This window comes from Heptranchias perlo, chromosome 12, assembly GCF_035084215.1.
Source record: "Heptranchias perlo isolate sHepPer1 chromosome 12, sHepPer1.hap1, whole genome shotgun sequence".
Taxonomy (NCBI): domain Eukaryota; kingdom Metazoa; phylum Chordata; class Chondrichthyes; order Hexanchiformes; family Hexanchidae; genus Heptranchias; species Heptranchias perlo.
Window position 1 is genome coordinate 24403394 of NC_090336.1, and position 23893 is coordinate 24427286.

Consider the following 23893-nt stretch of genomic DNA (forward strand, 5'->3'; position numbering starts at 1 on the left):
GAGGAGGCTCTGTAAACATCCCCATCCTCAATGATGGCAGAGTCCAGCACGTGAGTGCAAAAGACAAGGCTGAAGCGTTTGTAACCATCTTCAGCCAGAAGTGCCAAGTGGATGATCGATCTCGGCCTCCTCCCGATATCCCCACCATCACAGAAGCCATTCTTCAGCCAATTCGATTCACTCCACGTGATATCAAGAAATGGCTGAGTGCACTGGATACAGCAAAGGCTATGGGCCCCAACAACATCCCGGCTGTAATGCTGAAGACTTGTGTTCCAGAACTAGCTGCGCCTCTAGCCAAACTGTTACAGTACAGCTACGACACTGGCATCTACCCGACAATGTGGAAAATTGCCCAAGTATGTCCTGTCAACAAAAAGCAGGACAAATCCAATCCAGCCAATTACTGCCCCATCAGTCTACTCTCAATCATCAGCAAAGTGATGGAAGGTGTCATCGACAGTGCTATCAAGCGGCACTTACTCACCAATAACCGGCTCACCGATGCTCAGCTTGGGTTCCGGCAAGACCACTCGGCTCCAGACCTCATTACAGCCTTGGTCCAAACATGGACAAAAGAGCTGAATTCTAGAGGTGAGGTGAGAGTGACTGCCCTTGACATCAAGGCAGCATTTGACCGAGTGTGGCACCAAGGAGCCCTAGTAAAATTGAAGTCAATGGGAATCAGGGGGAAAACTCTCCAGTGGCTGGAGTCATACCTAGCACAAAGGAAGATGGTAGTGATTGTCGGAGGCCAATCATCTCAACCCCAGGACATTGCTGCAGGAGTTCCTCAGGGCAGTGTCCTAAGCCCAATCATCTTCAGCTGCTTCATTAATGACTTTCCCTCCATCATAAGTTCAGAAATGGGGATGTTCGCTGACAATTGCACAGTGTTTAGTTCCATTCGAAACCGCTCAGATAATGAAGCAGTCCGTGCCCACTTGCAGCAAGACCTGGACAACATCCAGGCTCAGGCTGATAAGTGGCAAGTAACATTCCTGCCAGATAAGTGCCAGGCAATGATCATCTCCAGCAAGAAAGAGTCTAACCACCTCCCCTTGACATTCAATGGCATTACCATCGCCGAATCCCCCACCATCAACATCCTGGGGGTCACCATTGACCAGAAACTTAACTGGATCATCCACATAAATACTTTGGCTACAACAGCAGGTCAGAAGCTGGGTATTCTGCAACGACTGACTCATCTCCTGACTCCACAAAGCCTTTCCACCATCTAGAAGGCACAAGTCAGGAGTGTGATGGAATACTCTCCGCTTACCTGGATGAGTGCAGCTCCAACAACACTCAAGAAGATCAACACATCCAGGACAAAGAAGTCTGATTGATTGGCACCCCATCCACCATCCTAAACATTCACTCCCTTCATCACCGGCGCACTGTGGCTGCAGTGTGTACCATCCACAGGATGCACTGCAGCAACTCACCAAGGCTTCTTCAACAGCACCTCCCAAACCCACGACCTCTACCACCTAGAAGGACAAATGCACCAGGCACATGGGAACACCACCACCTGCATGTTCCCCTTCAAGTCACACACCATCCTGACTTGGAAATATATCACCGTTCCTTCATCGTCGCTGGGTCAAAATCCTGGAACTCCCTTCCTAACAGCACTGTGGGAGAACCTTCACCACACGGACTGCAGCGGTTCAAGCAGACGGCTCACCACCACCTTCTCAAGGGCAATTCGGGATCAGCAATAAATGTTGGCCTCATCAGTAACACCCACATCCCATGAACAAATAAAAAAAAAATCTTGGGTTTGACTACAGGTACTGGAAATTATTTTCACCATTATACTCAGGAACATGACCAGTTTGCTTTGAGTTTCTGCATCTAAATCATTAATGAAGATCAGGAACAGTAAAGGCCCTTGCACAGATCACTGGGCACACCACTCAGTACTTCTACCCAGCCTGAAATCTCCCTCTTAGTTAGTACCTGCTGTTTTCCTTCCTTCAGACATCCTTATCCTTACTCAGGATTTACTTTGAATTCGCACTGTTGAGCTTCAGTAGCAGTCTTTCATGCGGATCCCATTGGAAGGCTTTTTGAAAATCTAAGTTCACAACATGTGCTTAGATTTTCCTCTGTCCATTACGATAGCACGTCCTTAAAAAGTCAAGGTGGTTCCTCAGGCAGGAACTTCCCTTTCTAAAGCTATGATGGCTTGTACTAAGTAGATTATTCTCATGCAGGTACTATGCAAGTTTGCTCCAGACAATTGCATTATTTACCAGGTGTTTATATTAGACTGATGAGTCTGTAAATGCTCGGTCTAGATTTCACATCTGCCTTGAATATGGATATTACATTGGCTCCTTTCCAATCTAGTGGTACCTCCCAACATATATTGACAGTAATAATGATTGCCAGCACTTCATAAATGTCATCCCTTGTCTTTTTTAATACTCTGGGACAGTTCCATCCCCTGGGGTTTATTTATTTTAGGGAGGAATTTATTTGTTTTAAGCTTTTAAACCTGTTTAGAACCTCAGTCTCATTGATGTTGAAGTCCTTAAATCTGCATGAATTACTTTTGATACAGTAGTGTATGTTGCTGTCTTCTGTGTTGAATACTTCAAGGATAGTGTAGTGGATGAGGGAAATCCAGTAGACAATGTCTACTGGGATTTTCAGACTGCCTTTGATAAAGTACCTCACACTTGGTTACTTCACAAGATAGAACCTTGTAATATTAGTAGAAATTTGAAATGCTGGATTAGGAATTGGCTTCAATCCCGCAACCAAAAACTTGTAGTTAACAGATGTGATTTAGCTTGGAGACATGTTAATAGTGGTATCCCCCAGGGATCAGTCTTTATTGATGACCTGGACAGCAGTGTTCGGAGTATGGTAAGTAAGTTTGCAGAGAACACCAAAATCTGTGCAAGGGTTAAGACGGTAGAGGAGTGCAGTCCTCCTCAAAATCCAAAAAGGATTTAAATGTGCTAGGAGAGTGGGCCACACATTGGTGTTTAATTTAGATAAATGTAGTGTCATGCATGTTGGCAGGGCCAACATAGAACACACTTACCATTTGCAGGGAACAATACTGAAAGAGGCTGAGAGAGAAAAATCTTGGTGTCATTGTGCACAGATCACTAAAGGTTCATGACCAATGTAAAGAAATTGTAGCTAAAGCTAACAGGATATAGGGTTGTATTAATAGAACCATTCAGTGTAAATCAAAAGGACACCATTTTGACAGTATACAGGTCGCTGGTCAGACCGCATCTAGAGTACTGTGCTCAGTTTTGCCACTCCCACATGGTGGGTAATATAGTGGCCTTGGAAAAGGTCCAGAGGAGAGCTACAAGAATGATTCCGAGCTTAATGAGCCTCAGTTACTCAGAAAGGCTTAAGGACTTGATCAATTTACTTTAGAGAAGCATAGACTTAAAGGTGACTTAATAGAGGTTTATAAAATAATTAAAGAGCTGGAAAGCATCCCTATTGCTAGATTATTCCAGTTTTAACAGATTGGGGAGGACCAGGGGACATAAGTTTAAACTATAAAAGAATAGGAATGGACTGGATGATAGGCGGTTCTTCTGTTCCCAGTGAATTATGAGCCTCTGGAATACACTGCCGGCTGGTGTCGTAGGTAATGACTCCCTGCATGCCTTCAAGAGGAAGCTGGACCCGATTTGTGACTAGGGTAGAGATTGCATCATATAGAAGGTAAGTGTCTTTATAGATACCACTTGGTCCACGTGATCTCCTGGGCTGGTTTTCGATCGCCTAAGGGGGTCGGAGAGGAATTGCCCAGAGTATTTTTTTCCCTTATTGGCCCTGGTTTTTTTCTCTTTTTTTGCCTCTCCCAGGAGATTATATGACTGCAGGGGTGGGTGGGAGGTGGGGGCGTGGGGGGCAGTGGTGGGAAGAAGTGTTTAGTCATCATAGTCTGGCCACCATGGTGTGGGGCAGGCTTGATGGATCAGCTGGTCTGTTCCTGCCTGTCAATTTTATTCGCCCCACCATTGGCAGTCGCACCTTTCAGCCGGCTAGGCTCCACGCTCTCGAATTTCCTCCAAAACCACTCCACATTTCCACCTTCCTCTCCTCCTTTAAGATGCTCCTTGAAACTCACCCCTTTGACCCAGCTTTTAGTCACCCCAATGGTATCTCATTTTTTTAGTTTGGCGTCTAGTTTTTGTTGGATTAAACATCCATGAAGTGATTTGGGACCTTTTTCTATGTAGTAACGAATATGATGTATATTGATCTTCTGTGACGTGTCCCTCGTCAGAGTGATGACAATTCCCAGTCAATGGGCTACATCTTCATGAAAAGAAGTTTATCAAATCTTTTATGGTGAGCTTGAAAAAAATAATGCAACATCATAAATCATAACAAAATTCATCATTGTTACTTGAACATGAGGCATGACTCTTCTACCTCTGGTCCCTTGCCAAATTTTTAAAAAATGCCAAACATGTTCTCACAAAAGTAGCGTCCCTCAAAATCAAAATTTTAAGTGACAAAAATTCTCGCCACAGAAGACGAAGCTCCAAAGAAAGATAATGTGATTTAATATGAATTTATTTGACTTTTAGAAAATGATGGGTATTTTTCAAAAAAGTCTACCAATATGGTTGGAGTGAGGTTTATCATTGTGAGGAATCAGGCTGACTGCAAATGCATTTAAAAAAAGATTTATTTTTAAGAATGACATAGTTCAAAATAAGTCATTTTTGAACCAAAATGAGTGACAACCACCTGTAATAAGTGGAACTTGACAGAGGTGGCTCCAAGACACACCTTACCATTGTGGCACTACCCTTTATAAAAGTCCTATCTGAAGTTTGTTCACCAGTGGTCGGGGACAATCCTTTCTGGACAAGCAGATGGAGCTGATTATTTTTAAAGCTATTTTCTTGAAGGTGCTCTGTGGCAGGGTAAATGGATTCTCTTCAGCTTTTTTCAGAGTTATCTCAGAGGCGAGACAGAATCAAAAAGAGTGAAGCAGATCACAAAGCCCATTTAAACATGAAGGTAAATTCATTGATTCACTGTCCCTGCAGGACTCGCAGTCAACGAGAACACCGGTCAGAGATAGAGAATAGCACTGTAACACCAATTATCCCACCCATGCCCTCTTTCAGCGGAGCTCGCTGCTTCGAACATGGGGTAGGTAAATTTATTTCATGAAACTGTGTTTTGTCTTTCAAGGTGGGATATACCAAAAATTGGTAACATTCTTAAACCAAATTAAATAAGTCTGACATCTAACGACACATTTTGCCATGCTGCCCCTAGAATAAAAACATCACCTAAGAATTTATTTCGTTGGTTTGTTACGGCGCAGAACAATTCAGAAACCAGCATTTCACTGCTTCCAGGATTTTTAAATGCAAAATTATGATCCTTGGCAGCTACACGGGGTAAATGTTTAGATTCGTGGGGATTGTCAACGGATGTCGGCGGCAACAAATCACATTCCCAAGTGATTAATGATTATAGTTCTTCCTGGGTTAGCAGATGGGGACCAAATCTGATTATTTTAGACTTAATTGTTGCTATTTTCCTTTAGATCACTTCCTTATGACTTTAATTTGAGTAGCCAAAACCTCCGATTGTACTTCACCGCCTCCGGCAATGCCTGATCCGCGCGCTCCCGCTACACTCCTTGCTCCCACTCCCTCGGCGCGCTCCCGCTACACTCCTTGCTCCCACTCCGCGACTTGCTCGCACTCATCGGCGCGCTCCCGCTACACGACTTGCTCGCACCCTCGGCGCGCTCCCGCTACACGACTTGCTCGCACCCTCGGCGCGCTCCCGCTACACGACTTGCTCGCACCCCTCGGCGCGCTCCCGCTACACGACTTGCTCGCACCCCTCGGCGCGCTCCCGCTACACGACTTGCTCGCACCCCTATGCGCGCTCCCGCTACACGACTTGCTCCCACCCCCTAGGCGCGCTCCCGCTACACGACTTGCTCCCACCCCCTAGGCGCGCTCCCGCTACACGACTTGCTCCCACCCCCTAGGCGCGCTCCCGCTACACGACTTGCTCCCACTCCCTCGACTCCCTCTCCCTACACTCCTTGCTCCCACTCCGTCTGCGCGCTCCCGCTACACTCCTTGCTCCCACTCCCTCTGCGCGCTCCCGCTACACTCCTTGCTCCCACTCCCTCTGCGCGCTCCCGCTACACTCCTTGCTCCCACTCCCTCTGCGCGCTCCCGCTACACTCCTTGCTCCCACTCCCTCTGCGCGCTCCCGCTACACTCCTTGCTCCCACTCCCTCTGCGCGCTCCCGCTACACTCCTTGCTCCCACTCCCTCTGCGCGCTCCCGCTACACTCCTTGCTCCCACTCCCTCTGCGCGCTCCCGCTACACTCCTTGCTCCCACTCCCTCTGCGCGCTCCCGCTACACTCCTTGCTCCCACTCCCTCTGCGCGCTCCCGCTACACTCCTTGCTCCCACTCCCTTTGCGCGCTCCCGCTCCTTTTACCTCTGTGTCCCGTCTTTCACACTGTGGCCGAGCGTTCCTTCTTCTCGCGATGTTTTGGCACCGCTGTTGCTCGCGGGCGCCGGTTGTCCATCGGAGCCGGAGCCGGAGCGCGAGCGGGTGCGAGGGGAAGAAGGTGGAGATGGCGGCAGAGCGCGCAGTGCCGGGGCCAAACAGTCTCTCTTCCTCAGGTAAGGCACAGCCGAGCAGAGGACAGCGGGATAGATCTTGGGGAATGCGAACACCCCCGGCGCCGGAGGTGACAAGCGCGGAGTGAGGGTACACCTCAGGGGGAATGGGGCAGGGGTAATGGAGCAGAGACATGGTCTGTCTGAGGGGTTACATGGGGCAGGGGTAATGGAGCAGAGACATGGTCTGTCTGAGAGGTTACATGGGGCAGAGTTAATGGAGCAGAGACATGGTCTGTCTGAGGGGTTACATGGGGCAGGGGTAATGGAGCAGAGACATGGTCTGTCTGAGAGGTTACATGGGGCAGAGTTAATGGAGCAGAGACATGGTCTGTCTGAGGGGTTACATGGGGCAGGGGTAATGGAGCAGAGACATGGTCTGTCTGAGGGGTTACATGGGGCAGGGGTAATGGAGCAGAGACATGGTCTGTCTGAGGGGTTACATGGGGCAGAGTTAATGGAGCAGAGACATGGTCTGTCTGAGGGGTTACATGGGGCAGGGGTAATGGAGCAGAGACATGGTCTGTCTGAGGGGTTACATGGGGCAGGGGTAATGGAGCAGAGACATGGTCTGTCTGAGGGGTTACATGGGGCAGAGTTAATGGAGCAGAGACATGGTCTGTCTGAGGGGTTACATGGGGCAGAGTTAATGGAGCAGAGACATGGTCTGTCTGAGGGGTTACATGGGGCAGAGTTAATGGAGCAGAGACATGGTCTGTCTGAGAGGTTACATGGGGCAGAGGTAATGGAGCAGAGACATGGTCTGTCTGAGGGGTTACATGGGGCAGAGTTAATGGAGCAGAGACATGGTCTGTCTGAGAGGTTACATGGGGCAGAGTTAATGGAGCAGAGACATGGTCTGTCTGAGAGGTTACATGGGGCAGAGTTAATGGAGCAGAGACATGGTCTGTCTGAGAGGTTACATGGGGCAGAGTTAATGGAGCAGAGACATGGTCTGTCTGAGAGGTTACATGGGGCAGAGTTAATGGAGCAGAGACATGGTCTGTCTGAGAGGTTACATGGGGCAGAGTTAATGGAGCAGAGACATGGTCTGTCTGAGAGGTTACATGGGGCAGAGTTAATGGAGCAGAGACATGGTCTGTCTGAGAGGTTACATGGGGCAGGGGTAATGGAGCAGAGACATGGTCTGTCTGAGGGGTTACATGGGGCAGGGGTAATGGAGCAGAGACATGGTCTGTCTGAGAGGTTACATGGGGCAGGGTTAATGGAGCAGAGACCTGGTCTGTCTGAGGGGTTACACGGCGGGGGGGGAGGGAATGGAGCAAAGACACGGTCTGTCTGAGGGGTTACACTGGTGGGGATGGAATAGAGCAAAGATCATGATCTATCTGAGGGGTTACACTGGTGGGGAGGGAATGGAGCAAAGATCATGGTCTATCTGAGGGGTTATACTGGGGGGGGGGAGGGAAAGGAGCAAAGATCATGGTCTATCTGAGGGGTTATACTGGGGGGGGGAGGGAAAGGAGCAAAGATCATGGTCTATCTGAGGGGTTATACTGGGGGGGGGGAGGGAAAGGAGCAAAGATCATGGTCTATCTGAGGGGTTATACTGGGGGGGGGAAGGGAAAGGAGCAAAGATCATGGTCTATCTGAGGGGTTACACTGGTGGGGAGGGAATGGAGCAAAGATCATGGTCTATCTGAGGGGTTATACTGGCGGGGGGAGGGAAAGGAGCAAAGATCATGGTCTATCTGAGGGGTTATACTGGGGGGGGGAGGGAAAGGAGCAAAGATCATGGTCTATCTGAGGGGTTATACTGGGGGGGGGAGGGAAAGGAGCAAAGATCATGGTCTATCTGAGGGGTTATACTGGGGGGGGGGGAGGGAAAGGAGCAAAGATCATGGTCTATCTGAGGGGTTATACTGGGGGGGGGGAGGGAAAGGAGCAAAGATCATGGTCTATCTGAGGGGTTACACTGGTGGGGAGGGAATGGAGCAAAGATCATGGTCTATCTGAGGGGTTATACTGGCGGGGGGAGGGAAAGGAGCAAAGATCATGGTCTATCTGAGGGGTTATACTGGGGGGGGAGGGAAAGGAGCAAAGATCATGGTCTATCTGAGGGGTTATACTGGGGGGGGAAGGGAATGGAGCAAAAACATGTCTATCTGAGGGGTTACACTGGGGGGTGGGAGGGAATGGAGAAAAGATCATAGTCTGTTTGAGGGGTTACATGCTGGAGGGCTAACGGAGTTAGGACATGGCCTGTCTAAGGGATTACCTTGGGTGGGGGGGGGTAGGAAATGTCGCAAAAGCATGGTCTGTTTGAGGGGTTACATGGGGAGGAATGGAGCAAAGATAGGGTATTTTAGGGGATGGGGATAGAGCAGAGACAAGGTCAGAGGGGTCACATTGGGGGGGGAGTCCATAGAAGACATAGAGTATGTCTGAGGGGACACCTCAGGGAGAATGGGGCAGAGAGTGTCTATCTGAGGGGGCACCTCAGAGGTAAATGGAGCAGATACGACTGTATGGGGGGTTAAACTGGAAAAATGGATGCAAAAACATGGTCTGTCTGAGAGGATTCCATGGGGGCAATGGTGCAGAGATGTCTGAGATAACTTCCAGGGGGAAATGGAGCAGAGATGAGGTATGTCTGAAGTAGATGCAGAGACAGGGTCTATCTAAAGGGACACACCAGGAGAAAATGGAGCAGAGGCCGGTTATATTTGAATGGATACCCCAAGGGGGAAATAGAGCAAAGATGGAGTCGTTTTGAAGGGTTTACACTGGACAAATGGGTCATCCCAGAGGGAAATATAGCAGAGATATGGTCTGACTGAAAGATTACCCCTGTGGTAATGGACGGTGATGGGGTCTATTTAAAGGAGTGTCCCAAAGGGGGAAAGGGATAGGTAGACATGGCATCTTACCTAAAGGATTAATGCGGGGGGGGGGGGGGAAGAAAGGGGCAAAGATGGTGTCTCCTCTCTTTAACAGGCGATGGAAAAGGGCAATGTTGAAGCCAGGCCTTGGCTGAAGTAAATGTATGCTGGTGGCAATTATGAGTGTGCCTTCTGACAAAGCATCCCCATTGTTCTTGGGCCTCAATGTTCCTATTGCTCTGTGTGCTTGGTTTTTGTTATTGTGACTGGCATTGGGGAAGATGTACCACAGCCCAGTTTGTGCCATTGGGCAGTAAGCTTAGTCTTGGGGCACAAGCTGAGATTGCTTTTTTGGGGTAATCCTGTTGCAGTGTATTCTCAGACAGTTCTGTTTGTCTTAAAATATGCTTGCAGCGCAAATCTCTAAATCACTACAGTCTGATTAACAAGTGATTTTTGTCTTGTGATGCGGGGAATATACATAGATGTGTAAAATGTGAGTGATGGGGGAATGAATGTAGATAAATGTTTAATTAGACTAACATCAGGAGAGACATGTGTCAGAAATGCCTTGGTGGGCAGAGTTTAGGAAGGACAAATTGGCAGCAGTTGTTAAATAGACATGTAATAGACTGTATAACTGTCATGCTTCTCTCCATTCACCTGGTGCGGAACTGAAAACTTCGGAAATATATGTAAACCATTGAAGCTGATAAGGACCAAACAGTCTTTCTAAAAAAAAAAATCAATCTGACCTGGGGTCGGTATTTAGAACAAGGAAGGAGAAGGCAAATTAGAAAAACAAGGGAAAGTATTCTAAAACTGGGGGTAAATTTTAATGCCGAAGAATGGGTGGGTTGGGGGCGGTGGGTGGAGGGCAGTGAAAATTGTGGAATTTGGGAGCTGGAACGAATTCCAGCTCCAACCCGCCAACTTCTGCTTTTGACCCAGATGCATCTGGGTGTGTGCACGCTTCTGGAACCCAGAAGTAAGTGCTGGCGTGCTGATATTTAAAGGTGCAGTTAAAGTAGTTAAGGACATTAAATTTTAGTGTATTGAGGCAGACAAACGATTTTAACTCGACCTTAACGGGTCTCCCTTGGCCTCTGAAAGATGCCATGGTGACGGAGGCAAGTTGCAGCCGGCAGCCATTTGGACCTTTAAACCTGTGATTGACACGTGTAAAGAAAAGGTGAGTTTTTGTAGCAGGGCACACAGTTCTCTCAGACAAACCTTGGCTGGGAGTACTTTGTGTTTAGTCTGAGATTTCTTTGTTCACACTCAGAATTCTTGTCTTCAGACATACTTAACTACATTTTGGACCCCCCTCAAACTGACACTAACAGGATGGGGGCCGCAATGGATTTATTCAGCAGTACATCTGAGGAGGAGGTGGCAGATGACCATCGGCGGCAGGCACGGTGTGCAGTTCTGGGAATTGCAGCTCCACAAGACAGAGGTGCGCCATAAGGACCTGCAGAAGAACAGAGAGGGGATCAATGGTGGGGCTGAGATTACAGGAGGCACTACCCACATGAGAGAGTCTACAAGCAGAGGCTGAGCTTCCTGGTCCTCTCTGAGGAGCAGTGCACACGAAGGCTCAGATTGAGTCATCAGGTGGCCGCAGACATCTGCATGCTTCTTCATGCAGAGCTGCTCCCAGCTGGCCACACATTGCCCATCACAGTTAAAGTCACCACTACCTCAATTTCTTCGCCATTGAGGAAATCACCAGGATCTCTCAGTCGTCAGCATATAAGTGTATACGACAGGTCATGGATGGCTTGTTTGCCAGGGCATTCGACTACGTCCACTTCCCAATCAACGACATCAGCCACACTGAGAGGGCAGTGGGCTTCCACACTCTGGCTGGCTTCCCATGGGTACAGGGTGCAATTGATTGCACAGACATAGCAATCCGAGGACCTGCACATGAGCCAGGACTGTTCCTCAGCCGAAAGGGATATAACTCCGTCAACGTGCAGCTGGTTTGCAACCACCGGAAGAGGTTTCTGCAGTTGCCGTGATTCCATCATTCTGCGTGAAATCCAATATCCCAGCCCTTTTCCACGCATAAAACAGACTTGAGGGCTGGTTCCTCGGGGACAAGGGATACCCCCTGCATACGTGGCTCATGACACTTCTGAGAAACCCCACCAGCGAGGCACAGCAGCGGTACAACACCAGTCACATCGCCATCAGGACTGTCATTGAACTAACTATAGGAATGCTTAAGATGCACTTCAGGTGCTTGGATCAATCTCTGTGAGCCCTTCACTACGCACCAGCGAGGGTGTGTAGAATTATAGTTGTGTGTTGCGTCCTGCACACCATCGCTCAACAGAGAGGGTTACTAGTGGATGAGGTCCCATGCGCTAATGAAGCAGCTGAACACGCCATTAACATTGAAGAAGACGAGGAGGACGATGGGCAAACGATCGGCAGCGCAGTGCCTCACCTGGCTGCTCGTGATGCCAGGGAGTCACTCATCTTTGACAGATTCTCATGAGATCTGCAAAGTGAAGATAGTCAAGTACTGAGACCACCTGGAACGAGCACCACCACCACCACCACCAGGCCCCCTCCCCGCCCCCCCCCCTCTCAAAACCCCGGTTGCACAAAACAGTCCTACAACCACACATGCACCCAGTTTAAACGTGCCCAATGGATGGCGTCATCTCTCTGTTCATGATGAAGCACATGAAAGGCGCTTTCACAAAAGGGACTCAAGAATGGGCAAGACGTGGTGGTGAGAGTTATAACATTTAATGTGCATTTAACAAAAATCGAATATAAATGAAAAACTTAACATTCTCTTAGACACTTTGTGCATACCCTTGGTGATTACAAAACCTTAGACTGCCTATTCCTAGCACTTCTACGTGGTGCATCCCCAGTGGCTTCAGCAGAGGTAGTGGCAGGTTGCTCAGATTCGTGCCCTGACTAGTTTAGATGCTTTTGGTCTACCACCTCTGGGTTTTGGAGCCCGCGAAGACCCTGCCAAAGACTGCTCCATCTGCCCCTCTGCAGGGGCAGACTCTGCATTCGGGAGAGGAGGCAGCATTGCTGATACCGTTTGAAGGGGGGGGGGCAACAGGTGAGACTTGGGAGCGCTTTGAGTGGAGTCCCCACTTCCATGTCCCCTTTTGCCATTATCCCTCTCCTGGGCCAGGGCTACATCACTCCTACCACTCTGCTGCACCATGTTTGTGTTTTTTTTTATTCGTTCATGGGATGTGGGCATCGCTGGCAAAGCCAGCATTTATTGCCCATCCCTAATTGCCCTTAAGAAGGTGGTGGTGAGCCGCCTTCTTGAACTGCTGCAGTCCGTGTGGTGAAGGTTCTTCCACAGTGCTGTTAGGTAGGGAGTTCCAGGATTTTGACCCAGCGACGATGAAGGAATGGCGATATATTTCCAACAAGTCGGGATGGTGTGTGACTTGGAGGGGAACGTGCAGGTGGTGTTGCTCCCATGTGCCTACTGCTCTTGTCCTTCTAGGTGGTAGAGGTCGCGGTTTGGGAAGTGCTGTCGAAGAAGCCTTGGCGAGTTGCTACAGTGCATCCTGTGGATGGTACGCACTGCAGCCACTGTGTGCCGGTGGTGGAGGGAGTGAATGTTTAGGGTGATGGATGGGGTGCCAATCAAGCGGGCTGCTTTGTCCTGGATGGTGTCGAGCTTCTTGAGTGTTGTTGGAGCTGTACTCATCCAGGCAAGTGGAGAGTATTCCATCACATTCCTGACTTGTGCCTTGTAGATGATGGAAAGGCTTTGGGGAGTCAGGAGGTGAGTCACTCGCTGCAGAATACCCAGCCTTTGACCTGCTCTTGTAGCCACAGTATTTATGTGGCTGGTCCAGTTAAGTTTCTGGTCAATGGTGACCCCCAGGATGATGATAGTAGGGGATTCGGCGATGGTAATGCCGTTGAATGTCAAGGGGAGGTGGTTAGATTCTCTTGTTGGAGATGGTCATTGCTTGGCACTTGTCTGGTGCGAATGTTACTTACCACTTATGAGCCCAAGCCTGAATGTTGTCCAGGTCTTGCTGCATGTGGGCACGGACTGCTTCATTATCTGAGGGGTTGTGAATGGAACTGAACACTGTGCAATCATCAGCGAACATCCCCATTTTTGACCTTATGATGGAGGGAAGGTCATTGATGCAGCAGCTGAAGATGGTTGGGCCTAGGACACTGCCCTGAGGAACTCCTGCAGCAATGTCCTGGGACTGAGATGATTGGCCTCCAACAACCACTATCATCTTCCTTTGTGCTAGGTATGACTCCAGCTACTGGAGAGTTTTCCCCCTGATTCCCAGGGGGAAAACCCCTGGGACTCACCAGGTGACAACCCAACCACCTCTCTGATAGGACCCACCAAGGTGAGAGTATCTGCGCCGGTACATGGCTTATTATAATATGACGCTGTGCCCTCAGAAGCATGGAGCTCCTCTGAGGAATCACCCTCGTCCTAGTCGTCACTCCTTGAAGGCCCTGTAAGAGAACATCCAACAATTTTAAGAATCATTGCAGAAGTAATGTTGCGATGAGCTTCCTGAGGTGTGCAACAGATCAATCATTGATAACATCAATTCATGTTATGTGAGGGATGTTAAAGTTCTATCACCAGACTTTTGCGGGGTGCCAGCCTCTGCATCCCCGGCACTCCACCGTTCGGCTGATGTCTAAGGCTGCTTCCTCCGCCTCTAAGGGCCACTATTTGTGGTGGCCCCTCTCCAGTCCGACTCCTCTCCCTTGCATTTTATGCTGTCTTTTCCTACAAGGGAAGAAAGTACTGACGTGAGGGTGATGGGGTCACCCGTTGGATGCATTGTCAAACTGACCCAGAGTAGTGAAAGAGATGCAGGGGGTAACTATCAGACCAATTGATCACATTGCATCAGGATTGGAGTGAGTGGGAGTGGTGGGTGCACAAATGGGGAGGTGAATTGCACAGAAAGTGAAGGTAACTTGACACTGAGCCTTAAGTGGGTGTGAGGAGTGATGTGATGGAGCAGGCTTCGCAGGGCAGAGTGTGAGGTGGTGGGGGTGGTAGGGTCATGTGCACCACAGAATGCAGGTGAATCACTAACTGTGTACTCACTTTTCCTGACCTGGTTTGGTCATTGAAGTGCTTCCTGCACTGCCTCCAAGTCTGGGCGACGGTGGTCCTGCTGGTCACCTCCTCTGCCACCTCGAGCCAGGCCGCCATGGTGGCAGAGGCAGGGCGCTTCCTCCTGTCTGCAGGGTACAATATTTGTCGCCTACTCCTCACACCGGCTAGCAGAAACTCCAGCGAGGATTCACTGAACCTGGGTGCTGGCCTCCTCCTCTCCTGTTCCATCTCTTTAAATTACTCCTTTCTCCCTCAAAAAACCCATGGTTGCAATGGCCCTTTAAATAATCCAGCATGTCACTCGGGTGTGCAGTGCGCCCGCTGCGCAACTTGCAGACGCAAAACCCAGAAGCCACAATAGGGGCCTTCAATTAAGTCGCGATTGCTTGAGAAAAGGCACAACATTTTTTTGGTGTTTCCCATGCATTGCTCCCCTCCCACCCCCTTGCTGAGATCCCGTCGGGATGTTAAAATTTACCCCTAAATGTTTCAATTCTTCTGGTGCATGTTCATCTGCTTTCAGCGTTGCTTACAAACAAGATCTTGAATGTTGGTGCATCAGTTTGTATAATTTAATAAAACTGATTTAGGTGTTGGTGGTAGGTTGCTGCAAGAATTAAAAATGCAGTGGAAGAGCTGTTGATTAGTATCTGTATTGACTCCCTGTGATATGGAGTTTGTCCAGCTGAAAATATTGAATTTTGACTTTGTGCTACTGAAAGAACATGCTTTTGAAAACTGATGAGTTAAAAAATGTATCGTTGCAAGGAAATAGCTTGAGATTTGGAAGAGGATCGACTTGCAATCCCAAATATTAGAAGTTGGGGGGAAAAAAGCTTGTACTATAAACAAACAACAATGCTGATTTTGTAATTGTTGCAATTATGCATAATTTTTCAATATTAACACTTTTACCTCAAACCAGCTTTCAGTTTAAAAGGTAAATATAAAACAGTTGGTAATGATAGCATCTTGCTCTGTGATTTTCTTGCTTAACGCATTGTGAGCAAAATCAAATGACAGTTGAGGCTGCAGTTTCATAGAATCATAGAAAGTTACAGCACAGAAGGCGGCCATTCGGCCCATCTTGTCTGTGCCAGACGAAAAAGAGCTAGCCAGCTTAATTCCACTTTCCAGCTCCTGGTCCGTAGCCCTGTAGGTTACGACACTTCAAGTGCACATCCAAGTACTTTTTAAATGAGTTGACGGTTTCTGCCTCTACCACCCTGTCAGGCATTGAGTTCCAGATCCCCACCACCCTCTGGGTGAAAAAATTCTCCTCAGCTCCCCTCTCATCCTTCTACCAATTACTTTAAATCTATGCCCCCTGGTCACTGACCCCTCTGCTAAGAAAAATAGGTCCTTCCTATCCACTCTATCTGGTTCTGTCATAATTTTATACACCTCAATTAAATCTCCCCTCAGCCTCCTTTGTTCCAAAGAAAACATCCCCAGCCTATCCAATCTTTTCTCATAGCTAAAATTCTCCAGCCCTGGCAGCATCCTCGTAAATCTCCTCTGTGCAATCTCATCTTTCCTGTAATGTGGCTACTAGAACTGTACGCTGTACTCAAGCTGTGGCCTAACTAATGTTTTATACAGTCCTAGTATAACCTCCCTGCTCATTTATTCTATGCCTTGGCTAATAAAGGAAAGCATCCCATATGCCTTTTTAACCAACTTAACTACTTGTCCTGCTATCTTCAGGGACCTGTGGACATGCACTCCAAAGTCCCTTTGTTCCACTACACCTCTCAGTATCCTCCTATTTATTGGGCCTGATATTACCATGGTTCGCGGGGGGGGGGGGTCGATCGGGCGCGTGGGTAATGCGCCCGGTGAAATCAGTCTGCTCCGCACGCAATCGCAGGCTAATTGGATCCACTTACCTGTTCTTCCGGGTTCCCCGCTGCTAAGCTGTGCGGCGGGTGGACTGCGCATGCGCAGTAAGGTCTGTCAGCTGGAGGAGCCTTATTTAAAGGGGCAGTCCTCCACTGACTGATGCTGCAGGAAATAGGAAAAATTACAGCATGGAGCAGCCCAGGGGGAAGGCTGCTCCCAGGTTTAATGATGCCTCACTCCAGCTCTTATTGGATGGGGTGAGGGGGAGGACAGAGATCTTCCCCCCGGCGGGCGGGAGGGAGGAAGCGCCTGCCTCTGCCACCAAGAAGGCCTGGCTTGAGCCAGGCCGAGGAGGTCACCTGCACCACTAACATATCGCCCACTTGCATACAGTGCAGGAGGCGCTTCAATGACCTAAGTAGGTCAGCCAAAGTGAGTACACTTACTCATTCCCCTACACTCCGTCTGCCATATCACCGCCCCCACCCCACATCGCCTCAGCACAGCCAACACTACTCTGTCACATCACTCCTCACACCCACTCAAACCTCATGCTCATCTTACCTGCACGCACCCACCTCGCCAGTACTCATCCCGCCACTACCACTCAACCCAATCCTAATACAATCTCATGGCTCTATCTCATACTCTCCCTCTCATGCATCTCTTTCACGGACAGCATCACTCAACCTGCTGCAGCCACAGGGCATGCATCACATATGTGCAGTAGGAAGCGTAAGGCAAACGTGTCGTGAACGTGAAGGGGATGCACAAGGGTGTTTGAGGGTTTGTCATGGTTTTCACTTCTATTTAATTTCTGATCAAGTCACATTACATACTATATTGTCACCACTACTGCCACGTCTTTGCGAATCTTGTCTGGTTTGTGCAATAATGCCCTTTCCTGAGGATCACACTGAAGACCCACAACTGATGCCACCCATTGTGTCACTGCAGAGTGGGTGTAGGTGTATTTGCAGGGCTCTTTTGTGCAGACGACTGAGAGATGTCGGCGATGTTCCCGGTGGCACCCTGAAAGGATGCGGAGGAGAAGTTGTTGAGGGCAGTGGTGACTTTGACAGTGACAGGTAAGAAGATGGTGCTCGGGCCAGCCGGGAGCAGCTCGGCATGAAGGAGACTGCAGATGTCCACGACTACATGTCGAGTGACTCTGAGCCTCCGTGTGCACTGCTGCTCAGAAAGGTCCAGGAAGTTGAGCCTCTGTCTGTGGACCCCGTGGCGAGGGTAGTGCCCTCTGCGACGCATCTCTCTCTGTGGTTGCCCTCCCTCCTGCCGTGCAGGTGGATGTATCACAGCACTGTGTTGTGGAGCTCCACGTGTTAGAGGTGGACGGAGAGGCTGGTGATGTTGTTTGCCCCCATCTGAGGGGGTCCGCAAGGTAGGTAAGTGTGCAAGTTGGTGAATTTTGTTGTTAGGAGGAGGGTGGTGGAGGCCAAACTTTGTCCAAAGTGACAGAGTGGCCTCCTGCAATGAGTGAGGGTCTTCCCCTCCCCCGCGCCCCCCCAACCCCAACCCCAACCTGTCAAATGGATCTTTGCAGCTGCCACAGGCTGATGGCTGCAACACGTCCATTTGAACTGGGAGTGTTTCCCCCAGTACGGGAAACAGTCTCAGTCAGTTGCAAAATCCGATCCCTGTTAAAATAACAGGTCAATCAGGCCTGTAAACAATCTGAAGTACCTGTTCAAGTACTTTAAGTGGCACCCTGCCGGCTTTAATTGCCGGCGGGAGTCCCACATGCAGAGGCTGCGCACGCATGTCAGCACGGAAACCCGGAAATGGGTGGGTTGGAGCAGGGCTCCAGACCCACCCCGGGAATCCCCGATTTTCGCAACCCCACGCCACGAATGCACCCATCGGGCTGTGAAAATGGAGCCCATTGTGTGCTCCCTTGCCTTGTTTGCCCTCCCCAAATGCATTACCTCACATTTCTCTGGATTGAATTCCATTTGCCACTTTTATGCCCACCTGACCAGTCCATTGATATCTTCTTGCAGTCTACAGCTTTCCTCCTCGCTATCAACCACACGGCCAATTTTTGTATCATCTGCAAACTTCAAGCCCCCCACATTCAAGTCCAAATCATTAATATATGCCAGAAAAAGCAAGAGACCTAGTACTGAGCCTTAGGAGTTTGGTGCCTTATCAGTAGAGCTATTGAACCCCATAAAGCAGTTTGATTGTTTGTTTATATAAAGAAAAAGAAGTTTTGCGAATTGCTTTCAGTAAATGTTGAAAATGTGCAAATCAAAACGATAGTTGATTTGCAGCATAGACTATTACCTCATGTTCATGTCAGAAAAATGTATATATCATTGGCTTTGAAAGTCCAAATTACCTCTTGCATACTGCAATTGGCAGTCAGATTGGATCTTGTGGCAGTTCTTTCATAATTGGTGCATGCTTTATCAAGCAGGTAACATTTTTTAAGTCACACCGTTGGAACACTTTTTTTAATGGATTAAATTGTTCCTGAAAGGAGTGAAACAAATGCTTTCTAATTCCATGACTGCAAGTTTATTGTTGCAACACTTATGAGGTAAGGATTTGGCTTTAGATTTTGGGTTACATTTCCATGCGTGGTTTAAATTATTACCACAGTTACTAGATTAGTGTTTTTTTTTGCTGGAAGAGAAATTAGTACTTATTACAGTGTGCAGTCTAGTTATAGTTGGAGATGTTCAACTGTATATTAAGATTTTTATAATTGGTTCATTTTAAAAAAATGCTTAACTTCAAATTAATTTTCCCATTTGATGAAAAGAATCTGCAACAACTGTTCCCTGAAAAATCAACAAGTTTATCGAGTAAGTAGCTGAGCCAAACAGACTAGGAAGGCTGTGTTAAAAAGAACTTGCCTTTGTATAGCACCTTTAATGTCCCCAGGATGTCCTAAAGTGCTTCTCATCTAATGAAATCCTTTTGATGTGTAGTAACTGTTAATTTGTAGGCAAATGTGGCACCAATTTGTGCACAAGGTCCCACAAAAACCAATGAGATAAATGACTAGATAATCCTGTTTTGGTGGTATTGGTTGAAGGACTAATGTTGGCCAGGACATCAGGAGAACGCCCCTGCTCTTCAAATAGTGTAATGCCGAACTGAGAGGACAGAGACACGTTAAGGCAGTAGTTGGGGAGTTACAATAGAACTCTTCATTCCTGGGCTGGGGTGGGAAAAATTCATGTTCCCAGTCCTGATCACTATCCAGCAATCCAACATTTATTCTTGAGGATCATGTATGAATTGCAGCCACTTGGATGAGATACCGGAGGGCAAACAACACCCTTGGAACCCTTCCATAAACAAGGGATCAAACCTTCAGGAAAGGAGAAATTTTAAAAAAGGGAGAAAAGAAAAGAAAACTGTCCATAGAAATTTGTGTTTATAGCCAAGTCAGTTGTTTTTAAGATGAAAGAATTGCTATACTGAATGTAGAACGAGGAGACACTGAAATTGCAAAGATTGCTTTTCCTTACAGAGGTTAAAGCGAAGGAATCTCAAGTTTCCTGATATCCAATACAAAGCAGTTTCACTGGGATTTAATTTAAGGGATACCTAGTTGTTGTTTGCTCCAATCACAAATTTGCCAGTCATTGCACCCAAGTTTTGGCTGTGACTGGCAGTCAGGATGAAGATTGGAGGTTATCGGCACGAGTACACGTGCCTTATATTTCTGAAATTAACTGCCACTGAGAAATGGAACATCCTCATAATAGATGGGTCTAGGAGATTTTTTTTAAAAAAAAAGCTGAAATGGGTCAAATTCTTCAAGTGCACATTGAGCAGGGATTTTCAGGAGTACAGTGGGCCTTAATTACTCAAGTTATCAAAGTGGTTCGGGCCGGTGCGGACATGATGGGCCGAATGGCCCACTTCTGTGCTGTATCTTTTCTATGGTTAATATATTAAATACAAGTAAAAGCAAAATAGTGCAGTTGCTGGAAATCTGAAACAAAAACAGAAAATGGTGGAGAAATAGCAAGACAGTCAGAATCCATGAAATTTGAAATCTGAACAAAAGTGTAAAATATACCGCATTGAAAGATATTTGTGAGGAGTCGTATCTTTATTTTCGTAGAATAACATTTAATTAAATCCTTTAGTTAGTGCTGAATAGCAGATGAAACTTGCATTTATATGGAGTTCATTATATTTTTCAGAAATGTTTCAAAGCAGTTACGTTAATGTGTAGGACCTATTGTTTCAATGAGGTGGGGTAGCAGTGAACAGGAGAAACGCTTTTGATTCTGACAAGTGGGAGGCAGGTAGTAGGGACTATTACTCCCATGGGCAAAGGTTGTGTGGGAGAAGCCATGGCTGAGTCTAAATGAGTGATGCGGAATAAATAGCTATAAATGGGAGAGGGGTATAAGGTGAAGCAGCACTTATCGCCAGTGCCCTAGAGAGGTGAAATGGGGCTTAGTACTCCATTGGGAATGTGTGTGAAGAAACAGTGTCTCATACTCTAATGGTGTAATTGGAGAGGGGTAGAGAAGAAATGTCTTATTGTTCCAATCTGGTTAACAATGTTGTATTGGTAGGGGACTAATAATGAATTCAGTAATGAAAAGTGCATACAGGATCCAAAGCTTTAAACACTTAAGTAAAGTAGCAGAGAAATTTCTTTTTCATTGCATCATGCTTGAAGCAGCTGTGGCTTTATTATAACACTCTCTATATTGTAACAAAATTTAGTTTGTTCCCATGGATATAATAGGTTACTATTTCTTCAAATGTTGCAGGGATTTAATTTAGATTTTCTCCTGCTGTGGAAATAAAATTAAACTATAATATCTTAAAAGCTCATTAGTTCTATTTAACAGGTATTTTGCAGTTTATAGCTGTAGTCATTAGCCCAGAGAAAATTAATCTTTGCAGTAATTTACCATCTGGAAAAATGAGCATAAACAGTGGATTTTAGAGGTAGTGTAATGCTGGATTGCCCTGGTAGAGCATGAGGGGGAAGAACCCTCTTTTTGCTTTGAAGTGCTCTTTTTTTAATTGGGGGGGAAGAGGAGGCAAATTGCCAGCATTCAGTTTTTTTGTCTCCCAGGGGTAAGGCTTCAGTCAGATCATGTCTCTGTCCCCAGAGTAACACCGTAGTATCTAACAAATGGGGCCCAGTATCATAGGTACAGCACAGGAGAAGGCCATTTGGCCCATCATGCCTGTGCTAGCTCCTTGAAAAAGCTATCCAATTAGTCCCATTCCCTTGCTCTTTCCTCTTAATCCTGTAAATTTTTTCCCTTCAAGTATTTATCCAATTCCCTTTTGAAAGTTACTATTGAATCTGCTTCCACCATCTTCTCAGGCAATGCATTCCAGATCGTTACAACTTGCAGCGTTTTTAAAAAAAAATGTTTCCTCACATTGACTCTGGCTCCTTTGCCAATCACTTTAAATCTGTGTCTTCTGGTTACCTACCCTTCTGCCACTGGAAACAATTTCTCCTTATTTACTCTATCAAAACCCTTCATGATCTTCAACACCTCTATCAAATCTCCCCTTCTCCTTCTCTGTTCTAAGGAGAACAACCCCAGCTTCTCCAGTCTCTTCACATATCTGAAGTCCCTCATCTCTGGTACCATTCTAGTAAATCTCTTCTGCATCCTCTCTAAGGCCTTGACATCCTTCCTAAAGTGTGGTGCCCAGAATGGAACACAATACTCCAGTTGAGGCCTAACCAGTCTTTTTATAAAGGTTAATCATAACTTCCTTGTTTTTGTACTCCATGCCTCTATTAATAAAGCCCAGGATCCCATATGTTTTTTTAATAGTTTCTCAACTTGTGCTGCCACTTTCAAAGATTTGTTACATACACCCCCAGGTGTCTCTGTTCCTGCATCCCCATTTAGTTTATATTGCCTCTCCTTATTCTTCCTACCAAAATGTATCACTTCACAGTTCTCTGTTAAATTTCATCTCCCATGTGTCTGCCCATTTCACTAGTCTGTCTGTCCTCCTGAAGTCTGTTACTATCTTCCTCACTGTTCACTATATTTCCGAGTTTTATGTCATTTACAAACTTTGAAACTATACCCAAGTCCATGTCATTAATATATATCAAAAAGAGCAGTGGTCCCAACAATCATCCCTGGGGGACACCAGTGCGCACTTCCTTCCAGTGTGAAAAACAACCGTTCACCACTACTATCCGCTTGCTGTCCAGGTCATTAATATATATCAAAAAGATCAGTGGTCCTAATACGGTGTTTGAAAATATTAAAATTTCAGTTACTAGGACCCAGCATTATTGAGCACTGTTTAGCCCTCCCCCTGCCCCGGTTTTTTATTTGCTGTAGAGAACCCTGCTGCTGTGCATTGGTGGTTATGGACCTGTTTGCATTTACAGCGGAACCTTCATTATCTGCCTTCCTGATTATCCACCAGAATTTTCATACTACAAAGCTGTTTGTGAGGCTTCCTCATTGCACAGCCCACTAATGTTTCTTTTGCTATTTATATTTCATTTAATTTCCTTTTTATGGTGATTAAAGCTGCATAATATTTCTATAGCATTGCAATTTTTTTCATTCCCACGGCTGGAGTGTTGCTGTACCGTATATGGAAGATTTTGGCCATTTACGATTATCCAATTTGCTTTATGCAGAAGAGAAATAGCGGTGGTTCCAATGTACATAGAGCATGAGGCAAGACTAAAAGGGAATTCAGCCTATTTTGCTCATTGGAATTAAATGCCACATGCACAGGATCTGCTGTCCATTTTCATCTCCTTCCTGCCTTAATTGTAGTATGATACATTGCAACAAAATGAAAAGTTTTCATCAACAAGGAAAGTTCGATGGTTTGCACTTTTGTCATAAGCTCCATGAATTACTAAAATTATGAGTTATTTGTAACAAGTTTGTTTTTTTTGATCTGTTCTTCATGATTAAGTTGCGATTTGATCGAATGGTTAAAAAATATAAAGGGATCTATTGGTTTTGTTTAGAGTGCATGTGACTTGCATACTAAATTCTAATATCCTTGCCAAGAAACAAACTCAAGCTGCTAACAGTACAGATGGGCCCATAGACCAGAAATTTTAATTGACCTTTTTGGTCTCTGGTGCAGCTACATTTTTCCAGATTTTGTGCAAAATATATTGGTCATTGGTGTCTTGCCACATAGCTTTCCAGATGGGTTTCCAATTGTTTTAAAACTTAACTCTGAAAATTCAGGGTTCTTAATTTTCAAACTGGCAAATGTCCATTAACTCACATTTGTTTCACTTTTGCCAACATTTTAGTGGCTTCTCCAGATTTCCACTGACCAGGTGTAAGAGCTAAAGCACAATACTGCTAGACAGTGAAGAAAAGTGAATAGTTTGGAATATGCAACATGTAGTACAGATTTGACCTGAAACAATTCATGCCCCTTTTGCTGATTTTTTTGCATCAAC

At 46.7% G+C, this 23893-nt stretch overlaps 1 protein-coding gene across 1 annotated transcript in view; it reads left to right on the forward strand.

The window, feature by feature from the left end:
- The first annotated feature begins 6151 nt into the window (after positions 1-6151).
- The window catches only part of dagla (diacylglycerol lipase, alpha), a 355821-nt gene continuing 338079 nt past the window's right edge, over positions 6152-23893 (forward strand). The window contains exon 1 of the mRNA XM_067993813.1: positions 6152-6672. The gene's annotated coding sequence lies outside the window, so the exon portion shown is untranslated. The remainder of the gene's footprint in view (positions 6673-23893) is intronic.